Source organism: Schistocerca americana, chromosome 5 (genome assembly GCF_021461395.2).
Source record: "Schistocerca americana isolate TAMUIC-IGC-003095 chromosome 5, iqSchAmer2.1, whole genome shotgun sequence".
Taxonomy (NCBI): domain Eukaryota; kingdom Metazoa; phylum Arthropoda; class Insecta; order Orthoptera; family Acrididae; genus Schistocerca; species Schistocerca americana.
Window position 1 is genome coordinate 267,331,888 of NC_060123.1, and position 12,915 is coordinate 267,344,802.

Sequence of the window (12,915 nt, forward strand, 5' to 3'; positions counted from 1 at the left end):
CAGCTTGGTTGGCTGATTTCGGTGCTAGGTAATCCGGAGACGGCGTAACATTTCGAATTTTTTTCTTAACAATTATTTATCAGGACAACCTATATTGGAGCGCACTTACCAGCTTTACAGACTGTTTCTGACCAGCCTATTTATATATCATGGTGAATAAGTGAGTGATAGCACTTAATTTCTGATTGGTGTATTGTGGAATATTTAAGTGAATTTAACAGTAATTAAGAGTATTTCTGAGCATTCTACAGTACTTTTGGAATTTTATATACTAACATTTTCAAGTTTTTTGACGTTCATTTTTACGATGCTAGTGAGTGAAGTGCGATGCTCTACAGAAAACAAATGAAAATAACGATGAAGCGTAGTGGGTATTTTCCATCTGATTTCTTATGACATTTGTTATATAAGTTTAGCACAATTGGCTAACACTACGATAACTGAAATAAAACATGACATATCAAATAAGAAAGAAAGATTACATTTATTTCCTGGTGACATCGACGTCTTTGTAAACGTCAGCATTTGTCATGAAATAATATAATTTACCTCCATAACCCAGATTTAGTTAGAAATCACACTTAAGTCGACAGGTTTAGAGAGAAAGAAACTGTCGTCTTCAGATTACAAGACTTCACTTTTGTCAAAAATGCTTGAAAACTGGTAAAAACGTCGGACTAAGCAGCCTCCATGCAATTTAAAACAGCTCCTATTCTCCGTCGAATTATCTTTTTTCACTCCTTCATCTGATGTGTAAAAGTATCAAGCTTGCCTTTCGACGTGTGTACTTAAGTACTAACAGTATTGCGTACTAGCCAACAACCGTATCACGACTCCGGAGCTCACTACGCCGATTACATTACTGTCCCAGCGAGGTGCTAGCATAGCCACCGATATTCACATACAGCTTTCAAAGATCGTTGGTTTCAGGAATATAAGTTGCGTATGCATAGGCAAAAACAACTGCTAATATCGTTTGAAACAGTTCTTAATACGGTTCATCCTAATCCGTAGCCAGCTGTTATTAAAATTAATTGCAGAAATATTTTTCTTAAATCGTTAGTAAATTGATCATGCAAGATATTGTCGCATTTTTAGTACGCTATAGTATTTACGATTCTTCAAGAAAATGCAACTGTTTTCCATTGTTTAGTGTGTGCGACAGATGCAGCTCTTTATGCATCCTGGCCAGCGCCTGTCCTGTTTCGCGAATATGGTGATTACTGCGGATCTGTCACTAAGTGTGAATGCATCTTTATGCTCAGTGCACACTATTTGAATAATCCTCCCCTCGTGTCCTACGTAAATCGCATCAGATTACGAACGTTGTAGAACTTTGTTTGTCAAGACCATTCTTCATATCGCGTCCTAAACTACCTTCTTGAAGTTTTTAAACGCAACTTTAATGTTACAACGCGAAAAACTGTCATAATGAGACATAAATTTGTAACACCGTAACTAATTCTGTAAATATTTTGTACTAATTAATTATATTCTGTGTCAAGTATGTATTTTTCACTATGTAATGTCTTTGACATATTGTAATGAAGTGGAAAGTTGTGTAAAATGTTTTCTCTTTACTATTTAAATTCTTTGTATTAATTGGGGGAAAATGTTATATAAATATGTGGCTTTTGTTTCGACATGTTAATATATTTAAATATTAAGATTTTTAAAATATGTTTGTTTACAACTATGTACAAGCTGGTTCATACCTAGGGACTTGTGCAGATTGAAAACTGTTGCCCCTCTGTTTGGACTCTTTCTCTCTGTGATATTGCATTTATTTCAGTTCTTTGGTTTCTGATCGTATTTCTCTGAGAATCTAAAATAAACTCTTTAGGAATCGATGGTAGAGATGGTTCTTTTCCGAAATATACTTCATTTATGCATACGATGATAAATTTCCACTTACCCTTGCCTCTCTTCGGTCAGAAGAATGGTGTAAGGTTAAAAGCATACTCGGAATCTGTCTTCCTCGAATATTCAGGCCACGTTTAAAAAAAGAAAATAAAAAATAAAAACTTGCAGCTGTCCTTGCTTGTTAGGAAATTATTCCGCTAATCATACTGAGATACATCAATAATATCTTGTTTATTATACTTGTTTTAAGAGAGTTAGCTTTCGCCCAGATGTCTTCTAGATTAAATCTCCTAAGACTGCTGAAGCATTAAATCGCTCGGTACTGCACGATATCGTGCACATAAAAATCTCGTCTCAGTTTCCAGTGCAACATTTCTGGCGTACCACTGCAAGTGGTATTTATTAATCGCTACACGATAACCTTGTGCGTAAGTCAGTGTTGATATCTTAATCGATCCTCACCCGCCATCACTACTCACACACACCACAAATATGGAAACAAGATACGAGGTCACTCAGCTAGCAAGCATATGTAGTACTTCTCATGGCATAAATGATATTGCTGACCAGACGTAGCATGCTGCCACCGTCTGTTACGCATTAAATAAGGAATGAATGACAAATTTCTCATCACTACAATGTACGTGATTCTCCCAACGTGGCTCTATCTCATTGACATCTGTTAGCGATAGCAAAAGACAAACTTGTCATCACCTCCCGCAAGGACAGCTAGCGAATATTATAAAAACCTAGCTTTGACCAGACGGGGATTGACGCATTCGACAGACTTTAAAATGTGACTGGATGCGAAACTGCAATCATCAGCTGTCATTTGAAATCTGCCGCTGAAAAAAGGAGTTCTCCATACCCCAGGTATTCAAGCCGTTTTTGCTCTTCTAGTTATTATTTTGTAGTCCATCACGTCGTTATCTTCATCTCCACTGAACAAACAGCTCACCAACTAGTGCTATGTCTTCACTGCAAATTTGTGCTTTTAATTCCAACTTGTTCTCTACAAATTACTTCTCTTTTGACTGATTTTGATGTTTACTTTTGAACTTAACAGACTGCGCTTGACGACTAGGAAATTATGGAATGTACGCTAAAGACATGGATTGACACCGGTGTTTCAGCCCGCTCTGAAGATTCGGGAAATGTTAGGTAGGTCCCATTAAGGATAGTGTATATCTTAGGATGGTGTACGGTTTTTCCTGTGACTGTCGTAATATCTACGTTTGACAAAAAAAAGAGGGGGGGGAGGTGGGGGGGGGGGGGGGGGAATTATGTGTAAGACATACACGGCACATGCAATCCGTGACCAAAAACGTAATCACTCATGAAACATGGCGGGATGTCAATTTTAACTTCGTACATATACGTACACACCGTCGGAAGGTACGCAATGATGAGTGTTGCAATTCTCTGAGACAGGTTGAACAGCCGAAAGACGGCATTAGTGTTGTCTATTTTTACCAGGACTGGTAGGATATATAAGAGACATGAACAGCATCAGATGGTGAATGATCGTTGTGAAGGATACGAAGATTCCGTGTTCTCGTGTGAGACAGCGTTACCAGCACCTCAAATATTTCAAAAGGGACCTCATTGTGGGTCTCAATTTGACCAGCTGCTCGAATCGTGCAGTGTCCAGATTTGCGAAGAACTCGGATGTGAAAGCGGTCCAAAGCTGGAATACATGGAAACATGGATACAGGAATCAGTGACCACAAGGTCATTGCAGCAAGACTGAGTACCGTGACATCCAAATCCACGAAAAATAAACGCAAAACATATCTATTTAAAAAAAGCATACAAAAATTCGTTTGAAGCCTTCATAAGAAACAGTCTCCAATTCTTCCAATCTGACTACATAAGTGTAGACCAAACGTGGTTTGTTGAACCCTTCCTGAGCGACTGTCTCCAATCCCTTCAATGTTACTATGTAAGTGTCGACCATATCTGGTTTAAATTCAAAGAAATTGTATCGGCGTCATTTTAGAGACATACAACAACAAAATTAATACGTGATGGCTAACCCCACGGTGCACTAAACAGGTCAGAACACCGGTGCAGAAGCGACTAAATAAACATGGCAAACTTAAATGAACGCTAAATCCCCAAGAGTGGTAAAGTTCTACAGAAGCTCAAAATTAAGCCCTATTTTCAATGCGAAGTTCTTTTAATGGGTTCCACAACGAAACTCTGTCTCGAAACCCGGCAGAAAATTCTGGTCATATGTAAAGTACACTAGCGACAAGAGGCAGTCAATACCTTCACTGCGTGATAGCAATAGGAATGTTGCTGATGACAGTGCATAAAAGCAGAGACACTAAACAAGGTTTCCAGAAATTTCTTCACGAAAGAAGAGGAAGAAAATATTCCAGATTTCTAATCGTGAACAACTGCCACCATGAGTAACTGACACGTAGATCCTAGGTGTAGCGAAACAGCTTAAATCACTTAATAGAAGTGTTGTGGATTGGCAGGAGAGCCAACCCAGGAATACTAGAGGAAGTCGAAAGGCACACGTTTTAGCTCACGCAGGCTGGCGTGAGGTCTGGAACAGGACAGGGAAATTAGACTTTATAAAAACGGACGTAGCTGGTGGAATACTTAACTTTAATCCATTAATGGTGAACGTCGGTCTGACGGTACATGCATCACAAGATCAATAGCAACTGATAATGGTGCCTTCCTAGGTCGTAGCAAATGACGTAGCTGAAGGCTATGATAACTATCGTCTCGGCTAATGAGAGCGTATTTTGTCAGTGAACCATCGCTAGCAAAGTCGGTTGTACAACTGGGGCGAGTGCTAGGAAGTCTCTCTAGACCTGCCGTGTGGCGGCGCTCGGTCTGCAATCACTGATAGTGGCGACACGCGGGTCCGACGTATACTAACGGACTGCGGCCGATTTAAAGGCTACAACCTAGCAAGTGTGGTGTCTGGCGGTGACACCACAAGAAGTAAGGCCTCCGGTCCAGATTGATCAGATAAAACCGCTCGCTCATCGGAGGATCCGTATCTAAAGAGTGTGAAGTTCCATAAATCACACCAATGTTCAAGAAAGGAAGTAGGAGCAATCCTCTGAATTACAGAAACACATCAATTATATCGATTTGATTTAGGTTTTTAGAAGATATACTGTGTTTGAAGCTTATGAATTACCTCGGAGAAAACGCTATATTAACAAGTAGCCAACAGGGATTCGTTCTTGTGAAACACAACTACGTTTTCATTCTCACGAAGTTATGAGTGCTATTGATAGGTGAACCGGTGGGTTTCTGGCACCGGGCGTTATCGATTCTTACTTCCATCTTTGATCGTTGTCCCTGTTCCTTGTTCTCTTTGCATCTTTGAGGCAGGCTATTTATGGTGGCGCGCGTGTGCAAGTCGAGGAGAGTGGGTCCGCACATGAGCCGAGTCAGTTTGTGATGTGACGTGCTTTCGAAGTTGTCGTTGTGGGGAGTTGGCGACACAAGGTCACGTGGCACGGCCGTATGTCGTGAGGACCAGTTGAGTCGGAGCAACGAAGAAGCATGGACCGCTGCCGGAAAGTATTAAAGTTGTATTGACACGGCTGGCCAGTGGCGACCAGGATTTGCTTATACCTCAAGAACTATGTGGAAGACATAGATACAGAAATTTGTGCCCCTGAGAACTGCTTATAGAGTTGAAAACAGCTAAGTAGCAAGTTCCATGGAATCACAATTCGATTTTAGTAATTTTTGGTTCAAATGGCTCTGAGCGCAATGGGACTTAACATCTGAGGTCATCAGTCCCCTAGAACCTAGAACTACTTAAACCTAACTAAGCTAAGGACATCACACACATCCATGCCCGAGGCAGGATTCGAGCCTGCGACCGTAGCAGTCGCGCGGTTCAAGATGAAGCGCCTAGAACCGCTCGGCCACCGCTGCCGCCGTAATTTATGGGATTGGTCTCATTCTTATTTTGCATTTGTCATGAAACTTTTAGCCAGCGGAAATCCCCGAGGGACTGCAGAAATGCCCAAGTGACTTCCGTAGATTCTGGAGAATAGATCCGCAAAAAAATGTAGTCAAAAATCTTTAACATCGGTTGGCTGTACAATTCTAGAGCATATTTAAAGTAAAAATATAATGAATTTCCTTGATAAAGAAAAGCTTCTATCCACAAATCAACTCGGATTTAGAAATCATTGCTCGTGCAAACCTCGGCTTGCCTTTCTCTCGCACAATATACTGTGGACCATGGTTGAAAGGCAATACGAAGACTGCATATTCCTAGACTTCAGGAAAGCGTTCGACTGTTAATAACGGTCCGCGCATACGGAACAGGTTGCCAGGTATGTGAGTGGATCGTATACTTCTTAAGTAACAGTATCTAATACACTGTCCTGGACGCAGACAAAGGCACCGTCAGGGTTGAGCCACGGAAGTGTGGCAGAACGGCTTCTGTTCTCGATCTGGCAGACAGGGTGAACAGCAATCTACGAATGTTTGCTAATGACGCAGAAGTGTGCGGAACGAGTTATCTCTAAGTGACTGTAGCAGGACACAGGACGACTTCGACAGAATTTCTCTTTGGCATGATAAATGGCAGCTTGCTGTCAGTGTGGAAGAATTCAATTTCATGCAGATGAGTAGAAAAAAAGCAACAATCCCCTAGTGGTCGAAACAGTATTAGCGACTTGCAGCTTGAAACATTCACGCCTATTAGATGTGTAGGCGTAATGATGCAATGCGACATTAGACGGAACAAGCACGTAAAGTCAGTTGTAGGAAAGGCGAATATTCGGCTTCAGTTTATTGTCAGAATCCTAGGAGTGGTAGCTCATGTATAAAGGAGACGGCCTACAGAAGGCTTTGTCTAGCCATTCTTGAGTATTGCTTAAGTGCTTGGCACCCCCACGAGGTCGTATTCGAGGGAGGCATCGCAGCACTTTATATTTGTTAGATTTGGTACCGGCAGGTTCGATAAACACTCGAGTATTACAGAAATGCTATCTAAACTCAAATGAGAATGTCTGGAGTGAAGCATACAATCTTTTCGTGAAGCACTGCTGAGGAACTTTAAGAACTGGCATTCGCGACGGCTTGCGCAACGATTCTGTAGCCGCTAACACCTATCTCGCGTAAGCACCGCGATGACACGATAAGAGCAACCAACGCTCGTACGGAAGCGTATAGGCAGTCGCTTTCCCCTCACTCCATTTGCGACCATAATAGCAATGGTACAAGATACCCTCCATCACACACTGTAGCGTGGCTTGCAGAGTATGTAAGTAGATGCAAAGTAGAAGCTAACCGCGACGAAAAGATACACGGAGAATGAATGTAATTTAAAACTACAAAAGAGAATCAGTCACCACATGATGACAAATTGTTGCATTTAGATTGTAACAGAAGCAGCTGATATTCCGTTACAGCGCAATTACTTCAGCAGAGAGCACCGATATTTGCTGAAAAGGGTAAACTGGCGTACTTGCGTCCGTAAAATAACTGTGTTCGTTTTTATGTTTTGTAAATCCTCATTCATCTTTCGTGTTACAGACGGATGTGGTTTTACAAAATGTGAAGACGATAACGATAACGTATCCTATCACTGAAGAGCAGCGTCATATAATCGAACACCTGTATATAGAAGAATGTTAGGAAATCAAATAGGAACCAAAAAAACTTGAGTAAAAATAGAAATTTAGAACATGAAAAATGTTTATGATGTTGCCAAACTGATTTGTTACGAAAGCCACATTTGTTACACTGAAGTAAAATCGTCTGGCATGATTGACTCGGTGAAAATTCTTTCAGTTGACCGCCACTTCGGTGGCTTGCGTTCCCTTAACAGAACTCAGTAATCATGTCGGGGAAATGGCGCCTACAGTTAAACATGGAATCGGACACACGTGTCTTCTCTTGTAGATCTCCGTGTCAGTGCGAGGTGAAGGCTAGCGTAAGTGGCCAATAGATTCAGAACTGAAGAAAGAGGAGTTCACATGACATGACAGTACTGTGGATTCAATTACAGCAGAATAACTACATACAATTCTAAAAATTATGACAAATAGGAAAGCGTGTGGACCAGATGGAATTAATATGGACCATTCATTTAATAAATGTTGACTCTGGTGTGAAATACCGAACTCATGGGAGATTTCAAAACTGATATCAATTTTTTAAAAAAAAAAGCCAAAGTAAACTCGAAGGAATTAAACTCGTAAACTTAGCCTTTGAAATATTTGCGGAAATAATTAACAACCGCTTGAAAACTACTCGTATAACATAAGCTTATATTTTAGAATGGCTAATTCGGTTTTGGAAGAGCCGTTCATTCAACGACAGTATGAACGGGCGATAAAAAAAAATGGTTCAAATGGCTCTGACCACTATGGGACTCAACTGCTGAGGTCATTAGTCCCCTAGAACTTACAACTAATTAAACCTAACTAACCTAAGGACATCAAAAACATCCATGCCCGAGGCAGGAATCGAACCTGCGACCGTAGCGGTCTTGCGGTTCCAGACTGCAGCGCCTTTAACCGCACGGCCACTTCGGCCGGCGGGCGATCAAAAAGTTTCCGTTCAGAGGCCGTACAGCCTTGAATCGGTATGTCAATCACTCAAAATCACAATGGGCATTGAAGCAATCGTATCACCGACGCACCAAGTTAAAGACAATCGTTTAGCAAAACAACATCTCCTGCACCATGAAGAACTCCTTAACGCTCTCCTGCACATCGTCGTTCGACGGAATTCGTCTACCGTTCAGGCTGTTTTTCAGGAACCAAAGGCTTGATGGTCGCATAGGGAGAGATTGGGACTACAGACTGGGAGCTCGAGTGTCTCCCACTTAAGGTGGCGTAACTTGTACGTTACGACGTGTACAATATGGGGACGTGAGTTATGATGAAGCAGCAGCACCCAGCACGAAACTTGGCGCAACTTTTCACGACGGTGATTTTCAGCAGTCATGCTGCCCCATACCTATTTTTCATTCTCCGACGGATGTCTACCTGTGTTTGTTCGTCAGCAGACAAGAAAAGAATAAGAGTACGTTGGTCCTGTTTGGACGCATTTTGTAATGACGTAGCCATAGTTCGCGTTTCCGCATTTAGGGCGCGCTCCTCGGAAAGACTTGAATGCCGACCTAATCCCCTGCTTGTTTGACGGTGATTATATACCCCCATCGGAGTCACGCCATGTGGCATATAGGCTGCAGCGAAAACGTTTTGATCGCCCCTTACATTTACCACAAAAATAATTTTAGAAAAACGACGAGAAGTCAGTTTGGAGACACGTCTAGGTTATATTAATTTAAAAAAAAAAAAAAAAAAAAAAAGCTTTTGACAGTGAGAATAGAAAGAAATTATGGGACATAATGACTAAAGCTGAATATCGTATACATCTTATCAAAGCAATAAAAAGCTTATACAAGCACACAAAAATGATAACAAAACTGGCGCTAATGAAACTGAGGAACTAACTACCAAAAAGGAACTTAAACAAGGCTTTAACCTATCACCAACATCGTCTGATGTGTATATAAATGATCTGATTAGAAACTGGTGATACGAAGTAAATCTGGGTATACAAATTAATAGAAAGAAGTATATGTAAATATGTCGGCCAACGATGCAGCTGTTTTGGAGGAAAGTGAAAATGAGCTGCAAAAATAAGTGTGTTACCTACATAAACTCGGGAAAAAGGAATGCAACCTTCGCATATCAATAAAGAAAACTAAAATCATGGCTTATCATGGGAAATATCCTACTAGCTCAAAGGTCATTAATAATACATCACCTGAGCGGGTCTCCAGCTTTAATGTTTTAGGATGTGGTACGTGCTATGATAAGGACAAGGATACACAAAATAAAATTAAGAGGTATTAGTGAATACGCAGCACGATAAACAAAACATCCCAAAATAAAATATGGAGGGAAACAAAACTAAAATTTTGTAAAACATTGGCTGCTCGTGAATTGCTAGAATGAAGCAAATCACAGATTCCTAAAAAAACTTAATATAAGTAAAATATAAGCAGCAGAAATGAGATTTCTCAGGAAAGTTAGAAGTGGTACCAGAGAAATCCAGATAAGAATGAGGATATAAGTAATCAGCTAGACATTTGTAATACTGATGAAAAGATCGAAGAAAATAAATATACAATAGAAAACTCACAAATAATGGGTAAATAATGGGTGTAGAGAGAATCCCACATGGTGGGAGGGAAACGTGAAGGCAGAACAGGTAAAGGTGCCTAAACCGTGAAATGTAGCAGAACAAGAAGGTACAAGGAAATAGAAAGTGTCATGAAACAAAAATACATAATACGTATGTATTTAAAGGTACCCTACTATCCCTTCCACATATGCAAAGTGACATAGTCCTCAAGGATGTGAAACACTTCAAAAATCGCACATATGTCTTCATTTAAGACTTGTCACAAAACATGTAAATGTACAAGACACACTGATATGCATATGATGAGTCTTAGACTATTGTAGGCACTCAACACGAAAGAGGAAATCACTATGTACCACTTGCACTGATCACATTACAGCTTAGAAGATGTGTCAAAGATTTTTCGTAAGCTGACATCGTTTGATATTAATAATAATATATACACCGTAATAGCTTCTTGCACGAATAACTCCTCGCCAGTAGATCCTTCAAGCTCCTTTTAGACTGAACTTTATTATTAGTTGAACCCTTTAACGTTACTGGAAAGTTATTGAAAATGTGCGTTTCTGAATAATGGCCACGTTTCTGGACCAAAGTAAGTGACTTTAATTTTATGTGAAGATAGATTTTATTTGTGATATTGATTCTATGAACTGAACTGTTGGTCTGAAAAGGAGATTTTCTTTTTAAACCACGATATCCAGCATAGTACATGCAATCAATGATAGAAACATTGTCAGAAGGATTGATGCTGTAGTGACAAAAGTCATGGGATAGCGATACGCACGTATATAGATGGTGGTAGTATCGCATAAACAAGGTTTAAAAGGGTAGTGCATTGACGGATCTGTCATTTGTACCCAGGTGATTCACGTGAAAACGTTTCAGACGTAATTATGGCCGCACGATGGGAATGAACAGACTTTGAAAGCACAGTGGTTACTTGGAGTTAGACACATGGGAGATTCCATTTCCGAAATCGTTAGGGAATTCATTATTTCGAGATCCACAATGTTAAGTGTGTGCCTTGAATAACATATTTGGTTTGAAGAACATTCTCAACTATTTGAGAGAATGATTTGGCCACGCAAACAGCCAGACTGAATTCCATCGAATATTTATGGGACATAATCGAGAGGTCAGTAAGTGCACAAAATGCTGTACGGGCAACACTTTCTTAAATATATACGGCTATAGAGGCAGCATGGTTCAATAGTGCTGCAAGGGAATTCCGGCGACTCCATGCCACGTCAAGCTACTGCACTATGCTGGGCAAAATGAGGTCCGACACGATGTTAAGATGTATCCCATGACTTTTTTTCACCGCAGTCTAAAGTCATTTCCGTTTGTTCAGAAAGATTCACAGTCTTCAGTGTGTTTGTCGCGGGGGGGGTGAGGGTGGGGGACCGGGAGGGGGGGGGGGAGGGGAAGGGGAGGAGTGTCGGCAGGTAGAACTTCTAGATCAAGTTTCTTGTTGACTTAAACATGAAACGATTGGGTTATTTTTCTATATTGTTTTTTGCTGGGCAAGAGTAATACCAAGTATGGAAAACACGATAGATACTCCACTGTTTGGCAAGGAAGACTTCCAGTGGCGGCCTCTTTGGCATCGCATACAGCCTCCTCAGACACCGAGTCGCCGGTGTGTGAGGAGGCGTCCGAGGCAGGTGCAAGATGACTCAGTGGTGTGAGCGGTGGGCGCGAGTAGCGTGGGGTGCGAAACGTACGCACACGCGTGCGTTATTAGCAGGTGGGCCGGCGGAGGCCAGGTGTAAATCAAGCGCCGCCTCTGTCAGACAGGACTTCGCCTCTCATTAGGACGCGGACACCTCCCGTGTAGCGGCCGAGGCGCCTCCCGGCTCGGGGTCGCCGCCCGGCCCCTGCTGGAAACAGACGCCCGGACGCAGCGCAGCTGAAAAGTCTCATTGTTTTTGCGTGATTTATGGAAAAGTGGTCGACGCGTAATTGCATTTTGTCGGGCCTGCATTGCCGTTTAACATAGGCTAATTAATGCTTGACACTGCACAGCGCATTTGAAAGTTGTCAGTGTCGTTTCTTTCGGACTGTTCATTTTTTTGGGTGCACTGTGGGAAAGTTGCCGAACCATCCAGAAAATACCTGACAGCACACTGCAGGATGTGTCTGCAGATCTCATGCTGGCGTGGATATTCCCAGTAAACTACTACTGCGTCCCCGATTGCGATTCGGAAACAAGCGAATCTCTACGAGAAATGGGCAGAAGTGATGGGAAAAACCGACCAGTTAAAATCAATACCTATATATCAGTTCTGAATAACCGATAATTTTCGGTATTTGTTTTTAAATAAACCATTTTAAAAGAAGGAGTAATTTCTGTAAGCAAAATTTACATTGGTTTGAAATATCTCGTTATTATAGAAAATGATGAAAGCGATCGGTGCTACATTAATAACAACGCCGACATGGCATAAGAATTGGTACAGCGTTGCTAAGACAACAATATCCTCCACTTTATGTTGCGGATTAAGATACATCTGTACTTGCAGCGTGCAAAACCCGACGCCACATGGTCTATACTGTAGTTTCTAGCTGTCGTCGCCGGATGTCTGTTGCATTCCAGAATGGTGCCAAACGTGGTTTGTGAAAATTTTTACAAAGAGACATAGCAATGAAACACAATGCTTCGTTTGCTTTAAAATATTAAACTTTTGTCTGCCGTTTCCACGAAATAATAAAAGAGAAATAATATTATGATAAGAATAAGAAACTAAAAAGTTAATAACAGTTCATTCACAGCACACAATACAAATAGAAAATAGCTGCTCTACTCCCTGTGTTCATGTAATATGCCTTTTCTGCTTGTAGCACATGAATATGGACAAATTAGCACGAGAACAGAGTCTTTCAACCTCA